This window comes from Condylura cristata, unplaced genomic scaffold (assembly GCF_000260355.1).
Source record: "Condylura cristata isolate star-nosed mole 26May11 unplaced genomic scaffold, ConCri1.0 scaffold00010, whole genome shotgun sequence".
NCBI lineage: Eukaryota > Metazoa > Chordata > Mammalia > Eulipotyphla > Talpidae > Condylura > Condylura cristata.
Window position 1 is genome coordinate 735,217 of NW_004567111.1, and position 11,099 is coordinate 746,315.

Genomic DNA, 11,099 nt, shown 5'->3' on the forward strand with positions numbered 1-11,099 from the left:
AGTTTCTCTCATAGCAGGAATATAACAGAACAGGTGAGAAAATAATGATAATGATGAACAGCTATGTTCCAGAGACATTTGACGGGGGTGGAGTGGGGAACAGGATCAAAAACAGTGGTGGGGGGGGGAGTGCACTGGACTGTGCTGTTGCCCTGCGGGCGATCTGGTGATGGGAAGCCCCTGGGGATGACAGCCGAGATGGAAAAAGGCACGAGATGATTTAAAATAAACTATTATATCATATAAAGAAAAAATACTAGCTCATCTTCTAAAAAACTATTTCAACCTTGGGTGGCATGGCACTAAGACCCTGATGTTTTTTTACAGTAATCAAACTCCCAGAGGGCAACTGACCGCAAGGCATTATTTTGATCCAATGGATGGATCTGGAACGGCGAGCCGGCGTCACGGATTCCCAATGGGCCTCCTGCCCCCCAGGAACACGCGGCCCCCAACAGCCAAGTGGCAGCTGCTCCCATATGTACTGAAACCCTGAGCCGCTTGCCACAGTCTGCCTCAGAAACAGCAGGTCCTGCTAACCTGATTTGTCTCTGTGATATACACGGGGGTGTAAGTAGGAGAGAACCCACGTAAATCCCGGGGCCAGGGAGCCCTGAGTTGCCGGCAGGGCCTGGCGCCACCTTCACAGCCACCGCGGAGGCCCTCGCTTGGGAAGCAAATCCCGCCGCTCCGTGTCCAAAGGACTCCCCGCCAGCGTCTCCGCCCCAGACTCCCCCTCAGCTCCCGCCTGCGAGCCCCGGGCTCCGTGAGGCCGGGGGTCTCCCCACGACGCATCTCGGTAGCTGCCAGCTGAGGTGAGATCTAGCAGCAAGTATCTCACTGTCCAGTTCCCACCCCGGTGCCTCTGGCCTCTTGGGACCCCCTAACTGTGTGGCCCACTCATGGGAAGAAGCGGCCACCTTGGAAACGGAGAGCTAGAGGCGGGAGTCGCTCTGGGGGTGGGTGTCTCCTCCCCTGGGTGTGGGTGCAGGGAAGGAGGTACATGCTGGTTCCAGAGCCGTCTTAAAAAAAAATATTTATTTATGCACACAAGAACTGAGGTGCAGGCCAGAGGTATGGGTGGGGGTGACAGGTCTCACCAGAGACAGAGTGGGGAGCACAGCAGGCAGGTGTTCTAAACACTCGGTGTTTAAACCAAAAAGCTTGAGACGTTGTTATCTTGTAAATTATAGGGTAGAACATGATTACTGAGAAACCCTGAAAAGCTGGCATTTTTTCCCCCAAAGGAATAATAACTTAAAAGCGTTTTCTCATGCTTAAATACCAAAATAACAAAATCAACAGCATTTTCAGATTCTGTGGTCCTCGTGGAAAATATTTCTCAAATTTGCATTTTAGGAGCGGAAAAAAGCCTCCATCAACTTCAAGCACAATAGAGGAAAAATTCAGAAGACACATCAAGTAGTAAATCCTGGCTATAATTCATTCTGTAAGAAACACAGTAGTAGACTGTGGACTTGCACCTGGGGCCAGAAGGTCGAGGAGACTCATTTTGCCTGGCCGGTTAAAGGAGTCACGCCGTGGTAAAAGTAAGTGACGGAACGACGGCTCCCACTGGACTTTCTAACAGCGACTCACTCTCTTCTTCGTGGAGAGCAGCCCACGGGTCCACGCCAAAACACACCGCAGCCAGTTTCTGACAGGAACGTTTCTTTCACACAGGACAGAAGATGAAAACATGAGTTTGCCATGGAACTCTGAGTCACTGAAAAAGCCGTAGGCCGGTGCTGGGTACCTCCAGGGCGCCGCTGTTGCTGAAGTCACACATGCCCACAGGGCCTCCGTTTGGGCGTCATTTGAAACCCCCGTGGGCAGCCGCTCTGGGGCTCAGGTTGTCATCCGCGAGCTTGGCGCCCTCAGGGAGCCCAGTTCCGCCCCGGGGCTCTGAAGTGTGGCCCCGAGCAAATGTACAGGCTCGGCCCCTTGGCACGCGTGTGTGGCGTTCCGGCTTCCTCAGCAGGCCACGAGGCTGCATAAGTGGACATGCATCGCCGAGTCTCCTGTGCTTTCCTTGTCTCTCCATAAAGCTGCATTGCATTCTCCAGCGCAGTTAAATCAGTACACAGACTTAGTTGAGGGTATGCAGCCTTTTCATAAGGCTTTTAAGAAATACAATTAGATTTCATGACTCCCTCAAAGTGACCCTCTCAAATTTGCCTTCGTATTATTTAGAATTAAAGATTGCCTCAAATTGTATTTATGCTTTTATAAATCACAGAAGCTTTTATCTAGTCATAAGCTGTACTTTTTACAATGAGAAGAGATTACTTCAAAACAACACAGACTGACCGTGACTCGCATAAGACCGTGAGCGTGAACAGATTCATCCCTGAGATAGCCTGACAGGGCAAACTCTTCACTGATGATCTAAAAGTCATAGTTAACCGTGTGTCTTACATATCATCACACAGCCCAGGACAGCATGCAAACAAAATACACCCACAGTCTGTCTGGGACTCCTTTCTGGAATGTGGACAGGAAGAGCTTCCTTTAGGACACAACTACTGTTTGCAAAGAAACCCGCTTCCACACAGCCAGAAGCCATAACAGCCAGAGCTGCGGCGCCACTGTGGCCGGGATCAGCCTAGGGTGATGGCATGTCGCCGATGGGCAAACTCAGCTCCCTCCAGACCGCCGGGGGCACCCTGGGGAGGGCCTGGCGGTCCGTGTGCCAGCAGGGCCCCTCCTGTGTGCTCTGCAAGGTGAGACCCGTGGGCTCCAGGACCATTTCACCAAAACCAGCCAGAGAATCCTGCGAACTCAAGAACCTGGGTTTTGATGGCTGTCGGCTTTGTTTTTGTGTTTTATCATAAAGGGGGAGACCCAGGGCCCTTCTTTACTACACACTGAGGGTGTAAGTACAGGGAGAGGCAGGAGCAGAGACAGGGAGGGCTTAACATCTTACTCGTGATGCTCTTCACCCAAGGGCTGCTGTGAGATAGTGTCCTTAGCACCAAGATTATTTATTGACCACAGCCTAAAGCCACCTTATCAAAGCTGTTCTTTGTAAGGTCAGCTTTGCAGATAGCCAGGCCGCCTTATCTTAAAGAGGCTTTTACATGGTTTCTAAGTAATATTAGGGTATGAACATTTTGAAGCTGCTGAGTGAAATGTTCACTATAAGGCATTTGCTTTGTACACAGAAGTCTGGGGCCAAGATGTAAACAAAGATACGTAACGGGGGTGCCGAACGGTGAGGACGGTCCTGAGCTGAGCGGTCTCTCTGGGAGAGCTGAGTTGGGCACCGTAACGTGTTCATCATGCGAACCGGGAATGTTCTGCCCGTGCCTGATCATACATGGCGCATGGGTTCCCGTGATGCTCAGTCAGAATGGCGGTGACCGATAACAAGAGCTTCCATCTCACCTGAACCAGTGATGTTTTGTGTCCTTTTCCATCCTAAATGTTGACCTGGTCATACTTTTGATCAAATGAGCATGTGTTTTCTTTGCCTGTGGGTTTTTAATCCAGTAATAGCGCAATCAACTTTGAAACTTTCTACTTTGGCCACTCCCCACTCTTCAATTTTTCTCTTCAATTCCAAATGTAAACAATAACTGTATATCATGTCATCATCACCCGTTCCAATCAAATGTTCTACCTTTATTCAAAAAGGCCTGACTAAGTGCTTATTAAATATTGACAGCTTTAAAGCATGTAAAGACAGCTAAATACAGATGTATTCACAGCATGAATGTGTACGTAAATGCTAGACAGCACATCCGTCAACTTTTAAACAAGACAAGCATCCTCCCTCTGCTGTTGTTCCGCGCCCCCAGCACATCCAGTGGCCAAAGAAGCTGGGTGATGAGGCCACTGGCAGACCCAGGAAGGCTCAGGAAGCCTGGAGAAGATGGGTGAGCCCAGAATGCTAGAGGGGCCGGGCACAGCCCCAGGGCTGTGAGTGAGGGAGTGAGCCGAAGATTGAGTAGTTCACACACAGTGAAAACATCAGCAGCCCCCTTTGAATCAATAACCAATTTCCAATAAAATCACGTGAAGCTTCAAGACCCCAACAGCAGGGCGGTCATCCTGGACGTGTGGGTAAACATGATGATAGCACACAAGCGATTCTTCCAGGATTGTTCCTTTCTCCAGCACAAACCTACTTCTACCCAGAACTCTGCAAATCTCATCTGGCCCTGTGCCTTTCAGAATGTGGACACCAAGGGAAACTTGATGAGCGGGGCAGGTGACCCCGATGGTCACAGGGCTTCGCATAGACTAGCCAGGCGCTGATGTGTTTGGACCAAGGTGTCTGGGTCCATCTTACACTGAAGTCTGAAGATTTAACAAATAGAATAGTTGCCAGCACGTCCGTACCTGTCTACTCAGCAAAACAGCAAAGAGAAACCAAGGAAAATCAAGTGCCTCCTTTTCGTTACACACAGACTTAGCTTCATCATCCCCAAGGCAGAAGCAGCCAGAACAGCCGGCATCTGTGCTGCATGAGCCTGAGGGCCCCGCATTGTTTCAGAACCCCATTCCAGATAACCAGAAGGAAAAGGCCCTAAACTCCCTCAATTATTAACACGCTGGCCTCCATCTAACGCAGGGGAAGAGAAAGTAGTCCAGAAGGTTCAGGCACATTTCTTTCTTAGACTCATTTCTTCCTGTCCAAAGAATTCCATCTGTGTGACAAATCACAAGCTCATCAATATTTTTATAATCCAACAAGCCAAGACATGCTTTTGGAGGTAACATCAAAACAAGGAACTTGCTCTGTGCCATTAAATAAGCATCCCAGTATTTGTAAGAAGAAAAAATTAGGCCTAGAAATGTTTCCACCAAGTTAAGCAGCCATAAAACTAGAGGGAAAATATTATAAAAAATGGAAGCCCTCCTGCATTACTCCTAACACTTGCCTGGGTTCAAGTTCCTCAGGCGAGGGATCCAGAAGGTTACGTGGCTGTTCTTGGAAACTGTGCGGCCAACCGAATCCCAGGTGACATGGGGCTCACTGGTCTCGTGGGGCCCTGTCCTGTGACCGGGTTCTCAGGCTGCTGAGATGATGGAGACTCTTCCCTTGCCCAACATCTTCATCCTTACACGCTCAGTACATTCTGCTTGGTAAATCTCTTCATTTTGGTTCAAGAAGGAAATGTTTGAACATAAAGCCCAGTAGAACATTGAATCTCAGATTGTGAGATGTGACATGAAACACTCTGACATCGAGATGTAAAGTCGTCCCAGCACAAGTCTTAAAGAAATGGGAATCAGGAGAGCCGGCGGCCACCCTCCTTCCTCTAGAGATCTCCATGCCGGGAGTCAGGGAACAAGGCGTGTCCGGAGGGCGTCACCGTGGTGAGCCCCGGACGTCTGCCTGTGGACAAGGAGGGGCCGAGGGTCCCCAGAACGCAGCTGCGAGCATGAGACAGCTCATCTCCCACTGTTGCACCACAAGAGCAAATTTCAATGACTTTCGAGAGCTCTGTGTTGGCCTCGCTCACCCTTTACTGTCCGGGAGCTCAGGCTCACGGGCATTGCTTCACGCTCCGGGTGGCCTCCAAGAGCAGAGCTGAGGACGGGTGGTGGGGAGCTGGGGCCAGCTGCCTGCAGGGGTGAGCAGAGATGCGTGGACACCGGTGTGAAGGGTGGGAATCCCTGAGAGGAAGGCTGAGGTGGCCACGGAGCCTACCAGGCAGAGCAGGCGAAAGAGGGAAAATAGTAGAAAGATTTACACGTGTCATTTAGGAAATGCTTAAACTATGATGTGGATGCCTGCCAACAATGAAAATTTTAAAAGTTTTAATAGTAGTAGGAATAAGCTATAATTAAAAATCAGACGTAAGGATCTTGCATCTTGTTTCAAAAATATATTGAGGGCCTCCCAGGCGGTGCAGGAGTTAAGTCGCGGCACTGTGAAAATGTCCGCAGCTGCTGCAGCTCGAGTTCCATCCCCGGCCAGGGCGGGGCCCCAGGGCGCCGCGGACCCCTCCGGTCTCCCCGCTGCCCCCTCCGCAGTGGATCCACCTGTTCTGCTCCCCAGTCCCTCTCGGGTGAGTCCTGCCATCCCCGCCCCGCACCTCTGGCCAGCACCCCAGCTCTTGTGTGCATTGATAAGTAAAAATAAATCTTGAATACTTGTGCATTCAGAATGCATCTAGAAATAAAAAGAGGCACAGAAATGACCTGGTCAGCTCCAGCCCTCACCCCCCGCAGCCTGCTGTCCGCCCTCTCCTGGCAGTGAGCGTCCATCTCCGCTCTCCAGGCATCGCAGGCGGGCGCTCACCACCAGCGACAGTCAGGGGAGTAACTGGGCTTGTCGAGCAGCGGGCGACCGGGGCTCGGTGTGGACTCCTGTCGGGCTTTGCACCCTGAGCTCTCCGGCGCTGCCTCAGGTGCCGGCTGGTGAGGAAGCAGGCGCCAGGCTCCTGCGTGCCCACGCGGCTGAGGCCTACCAGCGTCACCGGGCGCAGCCCCCGCTTGGAGCGACGCTGCAGATGACCTGGAAACCTGTTAGCCCAGCGCACGTGAGCTGGCGGAGGGCCGGGAGGTCTGACGGCCAGGGCTGAGCTGCGTTAGACTCAAGAGCAGTGCGCGCCGGCTGTGTGGGCGTGGGGGGTCCTTCCCAGGGTCCTCACACGCTGCCTCGGCACTCTCCGGCGCTTACCTGTAAAAGCACAGGTACTCCTGGGAGACAGCCTCCTCAGCTGGAGACGTGACTCTGGGAAATAACTGGGGAAAGATGAGGCCATGTGGGAGAGAGCAAGAAGCACACGCAGTTGAAACGCAACGGCCACTGAACGGCAGAGAAATGCAGACTCCAACAGACCCCGTCGGGTAGGATTGTCCTCCGGCAGAAAAGGGAGTCATCAGAGAAGCTAGCCAAAAGCAGATAATTTACTCAGCGATGGCGATTGGAATGTAGTGTGAAGTGTGAGATGGATGATTTCCCCAAGGAATCAGCCATAACTGGTAAACTTACTAATTAACACACACACACATAAGCTCCTCGAAAGTGTCCTAAGACCCTGCAGCAGAAATTTTTAAAAAGGAAGAAACACTTATGTATCAGCATCCTAACTCGGCAAGAACATCAGACGCGCGTCCCTGCCCGGTCCAGCAGAGTGACGGGAGGTTGAACCCCAGGCGGCAGGTGAACTGGAAGGAGGCAGAGAGGAGAGAGCTGGCAGAGGTCCCCGGGGGAAAGTGGGGTGCTCGTGAGGAGCAGCAGGGAGCAGCACCGTGAAAGTGGCAGGCGAAACTCAGACCGTACAGTCCCGAGAGAACTGTGGGAGCAGCAGAGAGGGGCCCCTGGCTGCAGCCCCAGGGACGGCTCCCACAAAGAGACCCACACAGCTGGACCGGGGTGGGGCAGGTTAGGCCCCAGCCCAGCACCAGTCACTGGAGGGGCCTGCTGGAAACCACAGACACTAACAGAGAGAACAGTCAGTCCCGAGGGAAATGGCTGGGTGCCGGCTGCCCGCCTTAGTGCATAGGGAAGCAGAGCTAAGAAACCTCCCCCTCAAATAGCTAAATAACACATAGACAACACAAACAATACCCCCCAAGGAGAGGGTCAGTACCCTGGGCTCCACAATACAGTTATCTGCAATGACCATCTTCAAAGTAACCTCGTGGAGCAGCAGAAATCAAGGAACTGTGGAGTTTCCATGTGACCCAGCAATCCCACCCCTAGGTATCTACCCAAAAGACACAAAAACATCCATGCACTTGCACCCCCGTATTTATTCCTGCCCTATTTACAATAGGGAAGACATGGACTCAACACAAATGCCCAAAAATAGATGACTGGATCAAGAAGATGCAGTCAATACACACAGTGGAATATCACTCAGCCGTCAAAAAGATGAACTCACGCCACTTGTGGCAACATGGATGGAGCTGGAAGGGATCACGCTGAGTGACAGAAGCCAGAAAGAAAAAGAAAAATCCCAGGCGGTTTCACTCATAGCAGGAGTTTAAGGAACCAGGAAAATATGTATTATATATATATTATAGTGATTGTAATAAATAGAAATGAAAACCAACTAACAACTATAAACCAGAAACATTCTATAGGGAGCATAGGGGAGCAGGATCTCAAGTGGCAGGGAGAGTGCACGGGAGGATGGTGCTGGCACAGGGGTGAGGTGGTGGTGGGAAGCGCACGGGACCACAGCTGAGATGAATAATGATGTAATATATATATATATATATATATATATATATATATATATAATAATAAATAAAAAGAAAACAAGACGCTGTGGCTCCAGATAGACCTATTGCAAGAAAGTTTACATCTGTAATCTGAACTTGACCCTTAAAGCACCTCTAAGCATATTAAAGATAAACAAGTTTAGCGAGATGAAAGACTTTATATCAATATACAAAATCAAATGTGAGGCTAAATACTGGACAGAAATAATCCAAAACAGACCACAAAAATTCTATCCCAAGAGCATCAGAGGACAAATGATGCGAGAATAAATTGAACCAAGGAGGTGCAAGATTGTACACTAAAATCTGCAGGATGTTATTGAAAGAAGTGGAAGAAGAGCTGAATAAACGGGAAGGCGTTTGTTTCTGATTCAGTATTAGAAGTCTTACAGGTAAAGAAAGGTAACAGTATTTTCAGGTTGATTCACAGGTTCCACACAATCACTGTTAAAACCTCAGCTGACTTTCCTGCAGAAATGGAAGAGTCGGCCCCAGAACTCAGTGAGAGCAGCGGAACCCAGGACCGTCAGACCACTCCGAGCAAACTGGAAGCGTCCCCAGGTGACGATGGAAAATCAACAGCAGTGGAGACAGCTGGCACGGGGTAGGCCGGGCCGCGGCCCGGGGGCAGAACTGGCATTCTATGAATCCTCACAGCCCTTGTCGGTCGACTTTGGCAAGAGTGGCAAGATAATTCCCAGGGCACAGTCCTTGCAGGAAACGGAGCAGGAAGAGAGGGACACCCACATGCGACCGAATACAGCCCGGGCCTGCCTGACGCCGACGCAAATTCCCCCCGCAGGGGCCGCAGACCTGAACGGGAAGAGCGAGAACGGAGAATCTGAAGGGGAATCTGAAGGGGAATCTCGGCGACCCAGAGCCGCCTGTCCCACACCACAGGGACAGAGGGGAAACAAAGACAGTAACCTCGTCAAAATAAAAGTGTCTGTGCTCCAATGGGCGCTGCGAAGAAGCTGAGACTACAACGTGTAGGATGGGGGAGGGTGTGCCCATCACAGGCCACCCGGGAGCGAGCTCCAGAGCACCCAGGGAACATGGGCGTCCCATGATGAGAAGATAAGCGATCCGCGTGCAAAGGGCCAGCGCGTGAGCCGTTCTTTCTCCCAAGAGGACGACGAATGTCCCATAGGCGCACGGGACGATGTTTGATATTATTCACCGTCAGGAAGCATCACCCCAGATTTCACACACACAGGAGGATGATGACCAGAAAGACGGCCGGCGGCAGCCACGTGGACAGGCTGCGCTCAGCTCGCACTTCCAGAAGCAAGGCGGCCGGCTGTCAGCAGCCACATGGAGTCAGCTCGAGGCGCGCACACTCCCGGGATAGAGACCCACAGCCACACGGAAACGCGAGCACGGGTCATGACAAGCTCACTCGCCACCCCCGGGGAGCAACCCAGTCAGAAGCGGTAGGGCCTGAGCGGTAAATGGGCGCATTCACAGACTCTAGATAACGGAAAGGAAAAGCGGGAAACAAGCTCGAAAGCATTTCACAAATGCAAGAAATCAGCCCCAGCGCCCACTCACACCATGCTCTGGTGTGAAGCACACCGAAGAGGCAAAGGTTGGGAAGAGGCTCCTGACCCTGGCATCTTCCAAGCCCTCGGGGCGACGGCGCTGGCTGAGTCACCTGGGAAGCGGGTCCTGGGCTCCGGTGTCTCGCGGGGTGCCGGGTCGGGCTCGAGGGACGCAGTGTCAGTGACCAGAGCTGGAGAGCACAACACCCCCGGAAACACGGGCAGCACTAGTGGGCAGGGACAGGCGTTCTTAATTAGTAAATGATTGTTTTCTGTATTCTGCTCCTTAGATCTGTGCATTTCTCCTAAGAATGTTCTACCAGAATGATTCAGTTTCACCTTGGGCTGACCCTGCTTGGAAGAAGGACAGGCAGACCGGATCTACCTGCCAAGCAGGCGCCTGTGGCCAGCCGGCCCGCATCCTCCCCGCACCCACCCCCCAGATGCCGGCCTCCGCCAGAGCCGCGTTCCTGCTCGCCCAGCCATGCCAGCAGCAACTTTGCGCGGGTGGGAAGACGCCTCTGTCCCGCCGCAACTGGCGATGGACGTCGCGGCCCTCGGCAATGCACTGCAGCCTCAGACATTTCCTGTCCACGAGCCTCTCCGGCACGGCCGGGGCTGGGGACCGCCGGGACCTGCTCCAGATCAGGCCAGGCACCCCCAACCCGAGACTCCTGAGTCTCGGCCCCCAGCATCCCGGCTCCCCTGTGGCCGGCAGAGCGCATGCGTCAAGCTTGCCTTTAGCCACGCGACTGAAATGACCCCACGGAAGCTGTTTTTCTGGGGACTCTTTCCTTTCCCAAAGCACATTTTCTGATACTCACACAATGCTACGAAATTAAGTAACTTAACAGAGGCCTTGAGAAGAGCGTCAAGGTCACCAGGAACATAGACAAACAAAGTCGAATCTGGACGCACCGGGTTGGACGAGACCACGGTGTTAGGGAGTGGCCCGCAGCCTGACCCTCTGCCTGTCTGCTGCTCTGCCCATAACCTAAGTCATCGCCTGCGGCCGACCCACTGCCCTGCCTGCAGCTGGACCTACTGTCCTGTCCGCAGCCTGACACACTGTCCTGTAGTCTGACCCGCTGTCCTGCAGCGTGACCTGCTGTCCAGCAGCCTGACCCGCTGCCCTGCCCACAGCTGGATCCACTGTCCTGCCTGAAGCCTGACCCACTGTCCTGCAGCCTGACCCACTGCCCTGCCTGCAGCTGGACCTACTGTCCTGTCCGCAGCCTGACACACTGTCCTGTAGTCTGACCCGCTGTCCCACAGCGTGACCCACTGTCCTGCAGCCTGACCCACTGCCCTGCCTGCAGCTGGACCCACTGCCCTGCCTGAAGCCTGACCCACTGTCCTGCAGCCTGACCC